The sequence below is a fragment of the Palaemon carinicauda genome, chromosome 2, assembly GCF_036898095.1.
Source record: "Palaemon carinicauda isolate YSFRI2023 chromosome 2, ASM3689809v2, whole genome shotgun sequence".
Taxonomy (NCBI): Eukaryota; Metazoa; Arthropoda; class Malacostraca; order Decapoda; family Palaemonidae; genus Palaemon; species Palaemon carinicauda.
Genome location: NC_090726.1, coordinates 204,409,072 through 204,424,071, shown reverse-complemented (window position 1 = coordinate 204,424,071; position 15,000 = coordinate 204,409,072). Strand labels below are relative to the sequence as shown.

Here is a 15,000-nt window from a genome sequence, read left to right as displayed (position 1 = left end):
AATCGTAACGCTATTAATTGTAACTATTGCAGAGATAAAATCGTAACGCTATTAATTGTAACGATTGCAGAGATAAAATCGTAACGATATTGATGGGATAAAATCGTAACGCTATTAATTGTAACGATTGCAGAAATAAAATCGTAACGATACTGATGGGAAAAAATCGTAACGCTATTAATTGTAACGATTGCAGAGATAAAATCGTAACGATGTTGATGGGATAAAATCGTAACGCTATTAATTGTAACGATTGCAGAGATAAAATCGTAACGCTATTAATTGTAACGATTGCAGAAATAAAATCGTAACGGTATTAATGAGGTAAAATCATAACGCTATTAATTGTAACGATCCAAAAGATAAAATTGTAACGCTATTAATAATATCGATTTCAGAGTTAAAATCCTTACGTTATTAATGAGGTAAAATCATAACGCTATTAATTGTAACGACCCCACAGATAAAATTATAGCGCTATTAATTGTAACTATCCCAGAGATAAAATTATAGCGCTATTAATTGTAACTATCCCAGAGATAAAATTGTAACGCATTAATTGTAACTATCCGAGATAAAATTGTAACTATTAATTACAACGACCCGAGGTAAAATCGTAACGCTATTAATTGTAACGATTCCAGACATAAAATCGTAACACTATTAATTGTAACGATTCCAGAGATAAGATCGTAACGCTATTAATTGTAACGATTCCAAAGATAAGATCGTAACGCTATTAATTGTAACGATCCCAGAGATAAAATCGTAACGCTATTAATTGTAACGACTCCAGAGATAAGATCGTAACGCTATTAATTGTAACTATCCGAGATAAAATTGTAACTCTATTAATTACAACGACCCGAGGTAAAATCGTAACGCTATTAATTGTAACGATTCCAGACATAAAATCGTAACGCTATTAATTGTAACGATTCCAGAGATAAGATCGTAACGCTATTAATTGTAACGATTCCAAAGATAAGATCGTAACGCTATTAATTGTAACGATTCCAAAGATAAGATCGTAACGCTATTAATTGTAACTATCCCAGAGATAAAATTATAGCGCTATTAATTGTAACTATCCCAGAGATAAAATTGTAACGCATTAATTGTAACTATCCGAGATAAAATTGTAACTCTATTAATTACAACGACCCGAGGTAAAATCGTAACGCTATTAATTGTAACGATTCCATACATAAAATCGTAACGCTATTAATTGTAACGATTCCAGAGATAAGATCGTAACGCTATTAATTGTAACGATTCCAAAGATAAGATCGTAACGCTATTAATTGTAACGATTCCAAAGATAAGATCGTAACGCTATTAATTGTAACTATCCCAGAGATAAAATTATAGCGCTATTAATTGTAACTATCCCAGATATAAAATTGTAACGCATTAATTGTAACTATCCGAGATAAAATTGTAACTCTATTAATTACAACGACCCGAGGTAAAATCGTAACGCTATTAATTGTAACGATTCCATACATAAAATCGTAACGCTATTAATTGTAACGATTCCAGAGATAAGATCGTAACGCTATTAATTGTAACGATTCCAAAGATAAGATCGTAACGCTATTAATTGTAACGATCCCAGAGATAAAATCGTAACGCTATTAATTGTAACGACTCCAGAGATAAGATCGTAACGCTATTAATTGTAACGATTCCAGAGATAAAATCGTAACGATCCCAGAGATAAAATTGTAACGATCCCATTTTTTTAATTTAAAAAATGTTCTTAAATTTTATTTCAAACATTTTTTTTTGCGAAGAAATTCTTAATTTTATTTCAATTAAATTATTTCAACTTATTTCAAACTTTTTTTATTTTATTTCAAACCTTTTTTTATTTTATCTCAAACCTTTTTTTATTTTATTTCAAACCTTTATTTATTTCATTTCATTGATTATAATTAAGGTATTTTAATGAAAAGGGATTCTATATAATAAGACTTCATTTTAATCGTTAATGTTTCTTTACATTCATTAATATTCCAAGAGAAATTCATATAAAAATACATATGCAAAAATATTTGAAACGTTTTAAAAATAACTGATACGTTGGAAAAACTACAATTGAAATGTTTGAAAAAGGCAATTGAAATTTTTTGAAAAAAAAAAAAAAAACAAAAAACAAAAAACAATTAAAACGATAGAAAGACAATTTTAATGTTTGAAAAACTATTGAAACGTTTGAAAAAGTGAAACGTTTACAAAACAATTGAAACGTTTGAAAAAACAATTGAAGTTTGAAAAAGTGAAACGTTTGTAAAAGTGAAACGACAAAACAATTGAAACGTTTACAAAACAATTGAAACGCTTTAAAGGGGAAACGTTTGAAAAAGTGAAACGTTTACAAAACAATTGAAAAGTTTACATAAAAATTGAAACGTTTGAAAACACAATTGAAACGTTTGAAAAAGTGAAGCGTTTGCATAACAATTGAAACGTTTCAAAAAACAATTGAAACGTTTGAAAAAGTGAAACGTTTCAAAAAAAATTGAAACGTTTGAAAACACAATTGAAACTTTTGAAAAGGTGAAACGTATACAAAACAATTGAGACATTTAAAAAAAAAACAATTGAAACGTTTGAAAAAGGGAAACGTATACAAAACAATTGAAACGTCTAAAAAACAAATGAAGTTTGAAAAAAAATGAAACGTTTAAAAAACAATAGAAACATTTAAAAAAGAAAAAAAGGTTCCCAAATGATTCCTTTCCTTTTTCTTTCAAAGACAATAAAACGCCCCTTCATAAACTTTCTATTTCCTGTAATGGAAACTGAACGGTAATTAATGCAGTTCTTAAAAAAAAAAAAAAAAAAAAAAAAATTATGAGTTGTTAGTAAACAGGATTTTAATGAGCCCAGCTCTCAGTCATTTATTATGTATAAGGAACTAATATGTAATCTTAATTAAGCAAAAATTCTAAAGATCTATTTATTTTCTCATATTATTTTCAACTAGAAAAACATTCTGAGTGCAGACCTCCGCCACGAAATCCTATTTCTCTGAATCAGCTTGCCTTTCCCAGAATCAGTTTAGACAGTAGATGTACTTGAAGTCTGTGTGACATCATCATCATCATCATCTCCTCCTACGCCTATTGACGCAAAGGGCCTCGGTTAGATTTCACCAGTTGTCTCTATCTTAAGCTTTTAATTCAATACTTCTCCATTCATCATCTCCCAATTCGCGCTTCATAGTCCTCAGCCATGTAGGGCTGGGTCTTCCAACTCTGTGTGGCAACCATGTGCGAACTTGGTGTTTAGGTTAGGGTTATTCGGTCGACCTTTTGCTCGACCTTGACCCTGACCTTTGACCTGGGACTTTCAAAATGGAATCACTTTCGTGACTCAACATAACAATTAATCCCTGAAAGTTTCACTATGAGTAAAATTGTAGGCAGGAAGTTGTTCACAAACAAATAGACAAATGGACAAACGAACAAACATGGGCGAAAACATAACTTCCTCCCAACTTCGTTGGCAGAAGTAAAAATAAATAAATAAATAATACCCTATTGAAAACGTCCCTGTCTACCGATCTGTTGGACTGGGGTTCGGAACCCGCTCAAGCTCGATAGTTTCTTGGAGTGTCTGCAACCTCGCCATCCTTGTAAGCTTAGGATTGCAAATTTGCGGGAACCTATAGATCTACCTGCTGATTCATCAATAGGCATTACCTGGCCCTCCCTGGTGCTAGCTTGGTAGCTGATTATATATGGTCAGTCTCTAGGGCATTGTCACAGTCCCTTGCTTCTGTCACTCATGAGTGACCTTTAAGCTTTTAAACCCCAAATGATTTAGTTGAAAATAAGCAGTTTTGGACATACAAATCTTTATGGCGTCTGTATAAATATAAAGCACTGGATGAAAGAGAGAGAGAGAGAGAGAGAGAGAGAGAGAGAGAGAGAGAGAGAGAGAGAGAGAGAGATCGTATACGGTACACAGGTGAAAAGACTTACGGGATATACATTTTTTTTACCATAAAAGCAAGTACATCTACCATGAAAGTAGTTTATGAATATTAAAAGGAATTTTCTTGAAAAACGAAACGCAGACAATAAAATAGTCTTTATCCCTATCACTATATCTATACCTAATTTAACTAAAATCGAAAAAAATACCTTTTTAAGACATAGGTCAAATTATAAATGTTCTTGAAAAACTCATGTAGCCTATTGAGAACGCCCCTGCCTGACAAGCTGTCAGACTGGGGTTCGAGTCCCACTCAAATTCGATAGTTTCTTGTATTGTCCGCAACCTCACCATCTTTGCCAACTATGGCTTGGGTATTCGGGGAATCGTAAAGGTCTATCTGCTAAGGCATCAGCACCCAATGCCTGGTCCTACCTGGTCCTCCCTTGTCCTACCTGGTCCTCCCTTGTCCTACCTGGTCCTCCCTTGTCCTAGCTTGGACGAAGAGGAGGCTTGAGCGATGATCATATGTATATAAGGTCAGCCTCTATGGCATTGTCACTGTCCCTTACCTCTGCCATTCATGAGTGGCCTTTGACCCTTTTAAACTAATTTAATACAAGTTTTTGAAAATATTAGTTAAATTAGCAAGAAAATTAAAGCAAGGACACAAAACCCTTTCCTGCAGCAAATGTATTAAAAGCTTCATTCAACGCTTGCCTCAGATATTACATACTTGGAGAGAGAGAGAGAGAGAGAGAGAGAGAGAGAGAGAGAGAGAGAGAGAGAGAGAGAACTTGTGGAAGAAGTGAATGCTAACAAAGAAAGAGGACTAGTGGAACCAGTAAATACGAGAGAGAGAGAGAGAGAGAGAGAGAGAGAGAGAGAGAGAGAGAGAGAAAGGGAGAGAGAGAGAGAGAGAGAGAGATAACTGGTGGAAGAAGTGAATGCCAACAGAGAAAGAAGACTAGTATAACAAGTAAATACAAGAAAGAGAGAGAGAGAGAGAGAGAGAGAGAGAGAGAGAGAGAGAGAGAGAGAGAGAGAGAGAGAGAGAGAGAGAGAGAGCGGGTGGATGAAGTGAATGCCAACAGAGAAAGAATACTTTAGGAACAAGTAAATGAGAGAGAGAGAGAGAGAGAGAGAGAGAGAGAGAGGAGAGAGAGAGAGAGAGAGAGAGAGAATTGGTGGAAGAAGTGAATGCCAACAGAGAAAGAAGACTTGTGGAACAAGTAAATGAGAGAGAGAGAGAGAGAGAGAGAGAGAGAGAGAGAGAGAGAGAGAGAGAGAGAGAGAGAGAGAGAACGGGTGGATGAAGTAAATGCCAACAGAGAGAGAATACTTTTGGAACAAGTAAATAAGAGAGAGAGAGAAGAGAGAGAGAGAAGAGAGAGAGAGAGAGAGAGAGAGAGAGAGAGAGAGAGAGAGAGAGAGAGAGAGAGAGAGAGAGAAAAGCAGCATGCAATTCAAAGCATAAAAATGCAAATAGGCAGATATCATCTGAAGCGAATGTCTCGCACATGTGTCAGTGAAGTGGGTGTAATAAAGAGTTATGGAATAAAGGCCACAGAGAGAGAGAGAGAGAGAGAGAGAGAGAGAGAGAGAGAGAGAGAGAGAGAGTTTGACGGATGAATCATGCAGAGTTTGGGGCGAAAAGTGTTGTCATAGAATTGAGGTCTCGCGTGGAAACTGAAAGGTTGAAAGATAGAGAAATGACGGGAGTTGATGCGAGTAATGTGATTGACTGACCAGGGGATGTAAGGTAACTCGGCATACGGAAAGATTACAATGGAATCTGTAAAGCAACGTTAAAATGTCACTCATGAATGGCAGAGACAAGAGACAGTGACACTTCCCCAGAGATTGACCATATATACATATAATCAGCATCCTAGCACCCTCTCCAATCAAGGGAGGACCAGGGAGGACCAGGCAATGGCTAGTGATGACTCAGCAGGTAGATCTGTAGGAACTAAATTCCTCATCCTTAGCTCATAAGGATGTTACGGGAAGGGAAGGGTTAATTCATAATTGCAATTTATTTTTTCACGATTTCTTTTCATGAAACAGATTTATGACACAAATGTATGTATATATGTAAGCGTTTTTATAAATACAGCCCAGGACTGAATTTGAGCTGTTTACTGGGGAGGCCACTGCTGTGGTTGGGCACCACAGTTAGGGGTTAGGCTTGCCGGATGACGTTCTGGTGAGCATCTATCGTGATGTAACTAGAACTGAAACCAGGCACCTTTAACCTTTAACGTTATGATAAAAGCATTACTTGTATCTGCAAAAGAAATGGGAGAAGATGCATCTGTCGGGTGTTACAAGTCTCCTAGGATGAGAAGAGAGAGAACGAGATCTACGACCAAACACTATAATTAAATCTTGAGAGAGAGAGAGAGAGAGAGAGAGGAGAGAGAGAGAGAGAGAGAGAGAGAGAGAGAGAGAGAGAGAGAGAGAGAGAGAGAGTGAAACAATATAAACAACCAAACTCACTAATTAAGTTTTAAAACGCTTACATAATAAACTATTGAAACATGAGAAACATCCGGAGAGAGAGAGAGAGAGAGAGAGAGAGAGAGAGAGAGAGAGAGAGAGAGAGAGAGATAAAAAACAATATAAACAACCAAACTCACTAAATAAATTTTAAACGCTTACATTATAAACTATTGAAACATGAGAAACATCCGGAGAGAGAGAGAGAGAGAGAGAGAGAGAGAGAGAGAGAGAGAGAGAGAGGAGAGAGAGAGAGAGGAGGAGAGAGAGAGAGAGAGAGAGAGAGAGCACTGCCAACAGACACACTACATGTAAAAGCTAACTGTTTACCTATGCTCAATTGCTTTTCTATAACACTCTTCTTATCTTTTATCTCCTCAGATATCCCGGACCAAGTGCCAGACATACATGCAGAGCGAACTCACTACCAACACGGAGACCTTCTGGGTCGCCAACTGTACGACGTTCGAGTCCAAACCGGCTCCGCATATAATTTGGAAAATCAATGGAAAAAACGGTAGGTATATGGGAGAATCTACATCTTAACATAAATAACTCCAGATCCTTTGCACCTCTGTGCTCCCTATCCTTTCATCTTTGTCTCCTAATTTGAGAAAATGTTTGACCTCCTACTTTATAGATAATGGCTTCCTTCAAGTTTGCACTTTGTTTTACAATCTCTAGGAGATATCCGTGCTCTCTACCCTTCTATCCTTTCATCTTTGTCTCCTAATTTGACGAAATGTTTGGGGTCCTTCTTTATAGGTAATGGCTTCCTTCACGCTTGCACTTTTAAAATCTCTAGGAGATAGGAACACAATCCCTTAGGTTTTGGCCAAGTCAATGGAAAAACGGTAGGTATATGGGAGAATCTACCATCTTAACATGAATAACTCCAGATCCTTTGCACCTCCGTGCTCCCTATCATTTCATCTTTGTCTCCTTCATGTGTCTATACTATAACCAGACACTTTGTTTTACAATCTCTAGGAGATAGAGACACCATTCCTTAGGTTTGGCCAAATCAATGGAAAAAAACGGCATGTACAAGCCTTCTCCATCATGAGACTCAATACTACACAGTATTCTAGAAGTTTTATTCAGCTGTTACCAAGTTGTGGAATGATCTTCCTAATCGGGTAGCTGAATCAGTAGAACTTCAAAAGTTCAAAGTTGGAGCAAATGTTTTCATGTTGACCAGGCTGACATGAGTCTTTTCATAGTTTGTATATGACATATCTGTTTTTGACGTTGTTAATACTTTATATAGGACATATCTGTTTTGACGTTGTTAATAGTTTATATAGGACATATCTGTTTTGAGCTGGTACTGTTTTTAGAATGATATATTGTTAATTTATTCTCATCATTTATTTATTTCCTTATTTCCTTTCCTCACTGGGCTATTTTTCCCTATTGGAGCCCTTGGGCTTATAGCATCTTGCTTTTCCAACTAGGGTTGTAGCTTGGATAATAATAATAATAATAATAATAATAATAATAATAATAATAATAATAATAACTCCACATCCTTTGTACCTGTGTGCTCCCTACCCTTTCATCTTTGTGTCCTATTTTTAAAAAAAAATGTTTGGCGTCCTACGTTATAGATAATGGCTTCCTTCACGTTTACACTTTTAAAAATCTCAAGGAGATAGGAACACCATCCATTAGGTTTGGCCAAATTAATGGAAAAAAGGTATGTATATGGGAGAATATATCATCTTCCTTGAGGGTATACCTTGGCACACTATTGTATCTTATTTCTCTTCCTCTTGTTTTTTTTTTTCTTTTAAAGTTTTTTAGAGTAATATATAGTAAAGATCTATTTTAATGTTGTTACTGGTCTTAAAACATTTCATTTCATCTGTTCATTACCTTTCTTGTAGGTCATTTACTTCCTTGTTTCCTTTCCTCACCGGGCTATTTTCCCCTGTTGGAGCCTACGGGGCTTATAGCATTCTACTTTTCCAACCAGGGTTGTAGCTTAGTTAATAATAATAATAATAATAATAATAATAATAATAATAATAATAATAATAATAATAAAACCATAAATAATAATAATAATAATAATAATAATAATAATAATAATAATAACAATAATAATAATAATAATAATAATATATTCCTTCATATGGGGACAATGAATATGAACATGAATAACAAAAGTACAAGATAATCAATCAAATACTTGTCTCTACAGTTTTTCTTAAAAAAAAAAAAAAAAAAAAGTTATCTAACTATTTCAATCAGGGTTTCCACATAGATTAACACCATTACAAATTTTGACCGAAGTGAAAGTTCAATTTAATTATAAATGAAAAGGGAATTAGAACTACCAGATTAAGGGGGGAAATAAAAAATACCGAAAATACCTAGAGGTTACTTCCCCCCCCCCCCCCCTCCACCTTATGTACCTCGACATCTTTCGAAATCAGGTCAGTACCTTAATAGGGGCCTGATTGGTAACATCTCTGCCTAGTGTTTGCCAGTCGGGGGGTTCGAGTCCCGCTCAGCCTCGTTAGTGCCATTAGTGTCTGCAACCTTACCATCCTTGTGAGCTAAGGTTGGGGGGTTTGGTGTCATCAGAAGCCACTGCCTGCCCCTCGCTGGTCCTAGCTTGGGTGGAGAGGAGGCTTGGGCGCTGATCATATAATATATGGCCCGTCTCTAGGGCATTGTCCTGATTGCTAGGGCAATGTCACTGTCCCTTGCCATTCATGAGCGACATTTAAACCTTTAAACCAGGGGTCTCGACATAGATTAACACCATTACAAAATTTTGACCGAAGTGATAGTTCAATGTAATCATACATGAAAAAGACATTACCAGATTAAGAGAGAAATAAAGAACATGGAAATACCTAGACAGTTGTCCCCCCCCCCCCTCCCCCCCCTTATATACCTCGACATCTTTCGAAATCAGGTCAATACCTTAACAAGGATATAAAAACCCGAGGGAAAAAGTTTTATTCATCTCGGTTAAATTACTCAGCGATGTTTAAAGCCTATGAAATTACTTTGGGAATGATCCAAGAGTCATTAAACTCCGACTGACTAAATTGAAGAAGTTAAACGGCAATAAAACTTTTTTTTTCATGAGAGATTTCGAGTTTTGAGCCTTGGCGAAGGATTAAACAGCATACACGGCTTATTGAAATTCTCCTAGGACAGGATTACGTCTTCCTTCATTACTTCGTTTACAACTATTTTCTTCAATCTTCCAATATAAAATCCCTGGGATATTTTCCCCACTTTTGGGACAAGTTCATAGCTGGTGAATATACAGTCCTGCTATTCAACTATCTGTCAAATGAAATTTACCTTATTGTGTGTGTATATATATATATATATATATATATATATATATATATATATATATATATATATATACTGTTCATAAGTGTACATATATGTACACGTATTTTATGTATAAATATGTGTTGTGTATATATATATATATATATATATATATATATATATATATATATATATATATATATATATATATATATATATATATATATATATATATAAATATATATATATAAATATATATATATGTATATATATATATATATATATATATGTGTGTGTGTGTGTGTGTATGTATATGCAGTATGTATATATGTATGTATATATATATAATTTATATATGGCTTCAATTTAATTATTCAAACATATATTTCAGAGAGAGAGAGAGAGAGAGAGAGAGAGAGAGAGAGAGATTGACTCACAATCAATCCTATAGTTATAACAATATAAATGCATATGCAAAAGCAGGACACGAATCTGACAGCAAACACTAGCGAAAGACAATTGCACAATCAGATCATAATAGAAGATGTACCGAGACAATATCCTTACAATCTATAAACGGCATTAAGAGGATAATCCCTCTCTCAATCATACTAAGCACAAAAGAAGACCTCCGCCGGTACATTCAATGAAGTCTGATACATACATATATCATTTGATGATTCCTAATAGCCCTAATGGGGGTATCATGAAAATCCATTAGACGGGTGACTGGCTTCTCCATTACACACCCTCATGAGGTGGAAATATTCACAACTGTTTAATAGCAATCTTGAACAATGCGGTACACTTAATAGCGTATATATTATTATTATTATTATTATTAAGCTACAACTTTAGTTGGAAATGCAAGATGCTATAAGCCCAAGGGCTTCAATGAGGAAAAATAGACTCAGTCTGGAAAGGAAATGAGGAAATAAATAAACGATATAAGAAAAAATTAACAATAACATCAAAACCAATATGTCATATATAAACCATGAAGAGACTAACGTCAGCCTGTTTAACACAAAAACATTTTCTGCAAGCAAGATGCTATAAGCTCAACGGCTTCAATAAGGAAAAATAGCCCAGAGAGGAAAGGAAATGACGAAATAAATAAACGATGTGAGGAAAAATTAACAATAAAACATCAAAACAGATATGTCATATAAAAACTATAAAAAGACTTATGTCAGCCTGTTCAACATATAAATATTTGCTGCAACTTTGAACTTTGAAGTTCAATCGATTCAACTACCCCGATTATGAAGATCATTCCACAACTTGGTCACAGATGAAATAAAACTTCTACAATATTGTGTAGCACTGAACCTCATGATGGAAAAGGGCTGACTATTAGAATTAACTGCCCTAGTATTACGAACAGGATGGAACTGTCCAAGAAGATCTGAATGTAAAGGATGGTCAGCATTATGAAAAATCTTATGCAACATGCATAATGCAACCTGCTGTGTTTGTGCTAGTGAGTATGCATGAACGGTATAGGGTTGCAAAGCAACTAAAATAAAGGAACAAGAGTCATTTATAGAGGAATAAAGCAATTCTTTATGTATACATATATATACTGTAAAATCCCTTTCTAAGTGGCGATACCTTAACGCGGTGAAAGGGTTTGTGTATCGTCATGATCAGCAAAGTTGTATTAGTCAGGGCCACTCATACTAAGTTGGTTTGCTATGAGCGATCAGACAAGTCTCCTACCATCACCAAGCCACAGTTGACAAGCGTGGTGAGGAAACTGGCCAAACAGAAGATATGAATACTGACATATCTGAGGTCTTTGTCCTGCAGTGGATTAGAAACGGTTGCATTTGTTGGTGTATACTGTATATGTATATATATATATATATATATATACATATATATATATATATATATATATATATATATATATATATATATATATATATATATACATGCATAAAATATAAATTCACATAAATACAAAATTATATATATACCGTATATATATATATATATATATATATATATATATATATATATATATATATATATATATATATATATATATATATATATATACAGTATACATGTCACAAATCTGATAAGCGTATAGTTTGAGAGCAACAGCCAAACAAATGAAAGAACATTAATATCCAATTATAGTCGCTAAGTATGACACAGGACGTTACTGTTCTTAAAATGTCTTATTTCAATTGTTCATTACTTCTCTGGGGGTATATTTATTTCCTTTATCTCCTTTCCTCACTGGGCTAGTTTTTCCCTGTTTTAGCCCTTGGGCTTGAAACATCCTGCTTTTCCAACTAGGGTTGTAGGTTAGCTAATAATAATAATAATAATAATAATAATAATAATAATAATAATAATAATAACAATACAAGTAATAATAATAATAATAATAATAATAATAATAATAACAACAATACAAGTAATAATAATAATAATAATAATAATAATAATAATAATAATAATAATAAATATGTAAGTTTTGGCTTGATTACAGGTAAATCCACTGCCATCTCAAATACAGAAAATGTGACTTGAATACAGAAACGTATCAACTTCAATATTACTGGACCATTTCAAAAACGTACTATATCATCATGCTTTTCCAACTAGGGTTGTAGCTTAGCAAGTAATAATAATAATAATAATAATAATAATAATAATAATAATAATAATAATAATAATCATCTCCTCCTCTCCCAACAGATACCATCATTTTACAGCAACGTCACTTCGCAGAACGAGACGAAATCGCGTCTCATCTCCTCCACATCGGAACTCAGGATAGAACTGGCGCCAGAACACTTTCACGACTCCCAGTTGCGACTGACTTGCACCGCGGAGATTACGCCGGTTTACGAACAGTCCGGGCACATCATGCTCAGTGGACCGGGCTACAAGAGAGCTGGGCCGACTCAGAAGTATTACAAAAATCAAGGTAAATGGTAAACAAGTTACTCAGTTTGTGGGTAGAGGTTGGCCAGGGTACCAGCCACCCGTTGAGGTATTACCACTATAGTCCATTTCTTTTAGCGATGCATATTTGCACCGACTCGCAGCGGTGCCCTTTTAGCTCGGAAAAGTTTCCGGATCGCTGATTGGTTGGACAGCGATCCGGAAACTTTTCCGAGCTAAAAGGGCACCGCCGCGAGTCGGTGCAAATATGCATCGCTAAAAGAAATGGACTATAGTTATTGGGTCCTTTGACTAGCCAGACAGTACTATATTTTTCTCCCTGTAGGACCCCTTGGGCTTATAGCATCATGCTTTTCTAACCAGGGTTGTATCTTAGCAAGTAATAATAATAATAATAATAATAATAATAATAATAATAATAATAATAATAATAATAATAATAATGAGTGATTGCGTTGCTAAGTATTATTGGGTCATTTGACTGGCCAGACAGTACTATATTTTTTTCCCTGTTGGACCCCTTGGGTTTATAGCATCTTGCTTTTCCAAGAAGGGTTGTAGCTTAGCAAGTAATAATAATAATAATAATAATAATAATAATAATATGATTGCATTGTTATATATTAGTACAGACATCAATGTGTTCATTGAATGAGCAGGATTATTAAATAATAAAACGATTTCATATTACACACTACTATGCACAGTAAAGTTAACATTCTTCTTTTACTTCACATTCATTATCCTCTATAGAAGATTAACAGACCTAAATATCATAGCCTAGGGTGATGAACTGGTTGTATACAAAAAAATCAATCTACAGCCTGATCAAACATACACTAATTTTCTTATGTCCTTTTAAATAATCCACAGTGCCTTACCCTGATAATATTATTACTATTATTACTAGCTATGCTACAACCCTAGTTGGAATAGCAGGATACTGTAAGCTCAAGGGCTCTTACAGGCAAAATAGCCCAATGAGGAAACGAAATAAGGACAAAGCTAAAGTCGTTTGCCTGAGCGTACCCTCAAGCAAGAGAATTCTGGCCCAAGACATTATTATTATTGTCATTGTTAATTGCTAAGCTTCAGACCTAGTTGGAAAAGCACAATGCTATAAGCCCAGTGGCTCCAACAGGGAAAATAGCCCAGTGAGGAAAGGAAATAGTGAAAAATTAAATTTTTAAGAAGAGCAACATTGAAATAAATATATCCTTTATAAACTATAAACACTTTAACAAAACAAGAGGAAGAGAAATAAGATAGAATAGTGTGCCTGAGTATACCCTCAAACAAGAGCACTCTAACCCAAGCCAGTAGAAGATCATAGTTCAGAGGCTATAACCCTACCCAAGACTAGAGACCACTGGTTCGATTTCGGAGTATCCTACCCCTAGAAGAGCGGTTTACCATAGCTAAAGAGTCTCTTCCTTTGATGTTAAGGAATTCTTGGTCTGATCATCTCGCTGTGCCACTAGCACACTTCTCTGAACATTTACTTGGAGGGAAGTTTTGAATAAACTATGCGCTTGGCACTCAGTAGGACGGGAGTTCGAGAGCTCCTCTGAACTTTTACTTAAAGGGAACTTTAGAACAACTTATCAGCCAAGCAATATCTAGGACGGGAGTTCGAGACCCACTCGAAGTAGATATTTTCTTGTAGTATTTGCAACATCAACATCCTTGTGAGCTAAGGAATGGGGGTGGGGGGGGGGAGGGAGCTGGGGGAGCCACTGCTAACAAATATTTAAAGGGGTTTGGCGTTTTGGATGCTTTCGCCACACGTGAAGTTCATATACGGTTCAGTAGTTATACAGTAGTACGATTGTGGCATTGACTATTGTGTTGTTCTTGCTATGGAACACATCTATGGGTTAAAAAAACACATACACACATTATTTATACACACACACATATATATACATACATACATATATATATATATATATATATATATATATATATATATATATATATATATATATATATATACGTATATATATCATATATAAATGTAAATATATATGTACACACACACACACACATATATATATGTACATATATATATATATATATATATATATATATATATATATATATATATATATATATATATATATATATATATATACATACAGTATATATATATATACACATATATATATATACAGTATATATAGATATATGTATATATATAGTATATAATGTGTATATATACGTATATATATCATATATATATACATATATATACAGTATATATATATATATATATATATATATATATATATATATATATATGTATGTATATATATAGTATATACT

General features: G+C 34.3%; 1 pseudogene; it reads left to right on the top strand.

Moving 5' to 3' along the window:
• Window positions 1–15,000, top strand: part of LOC137622054 (uncharacterized) — a 181,445-nt pseudogene that overhangs the window by 131,031 nt on the left and 35,414 nt on the right.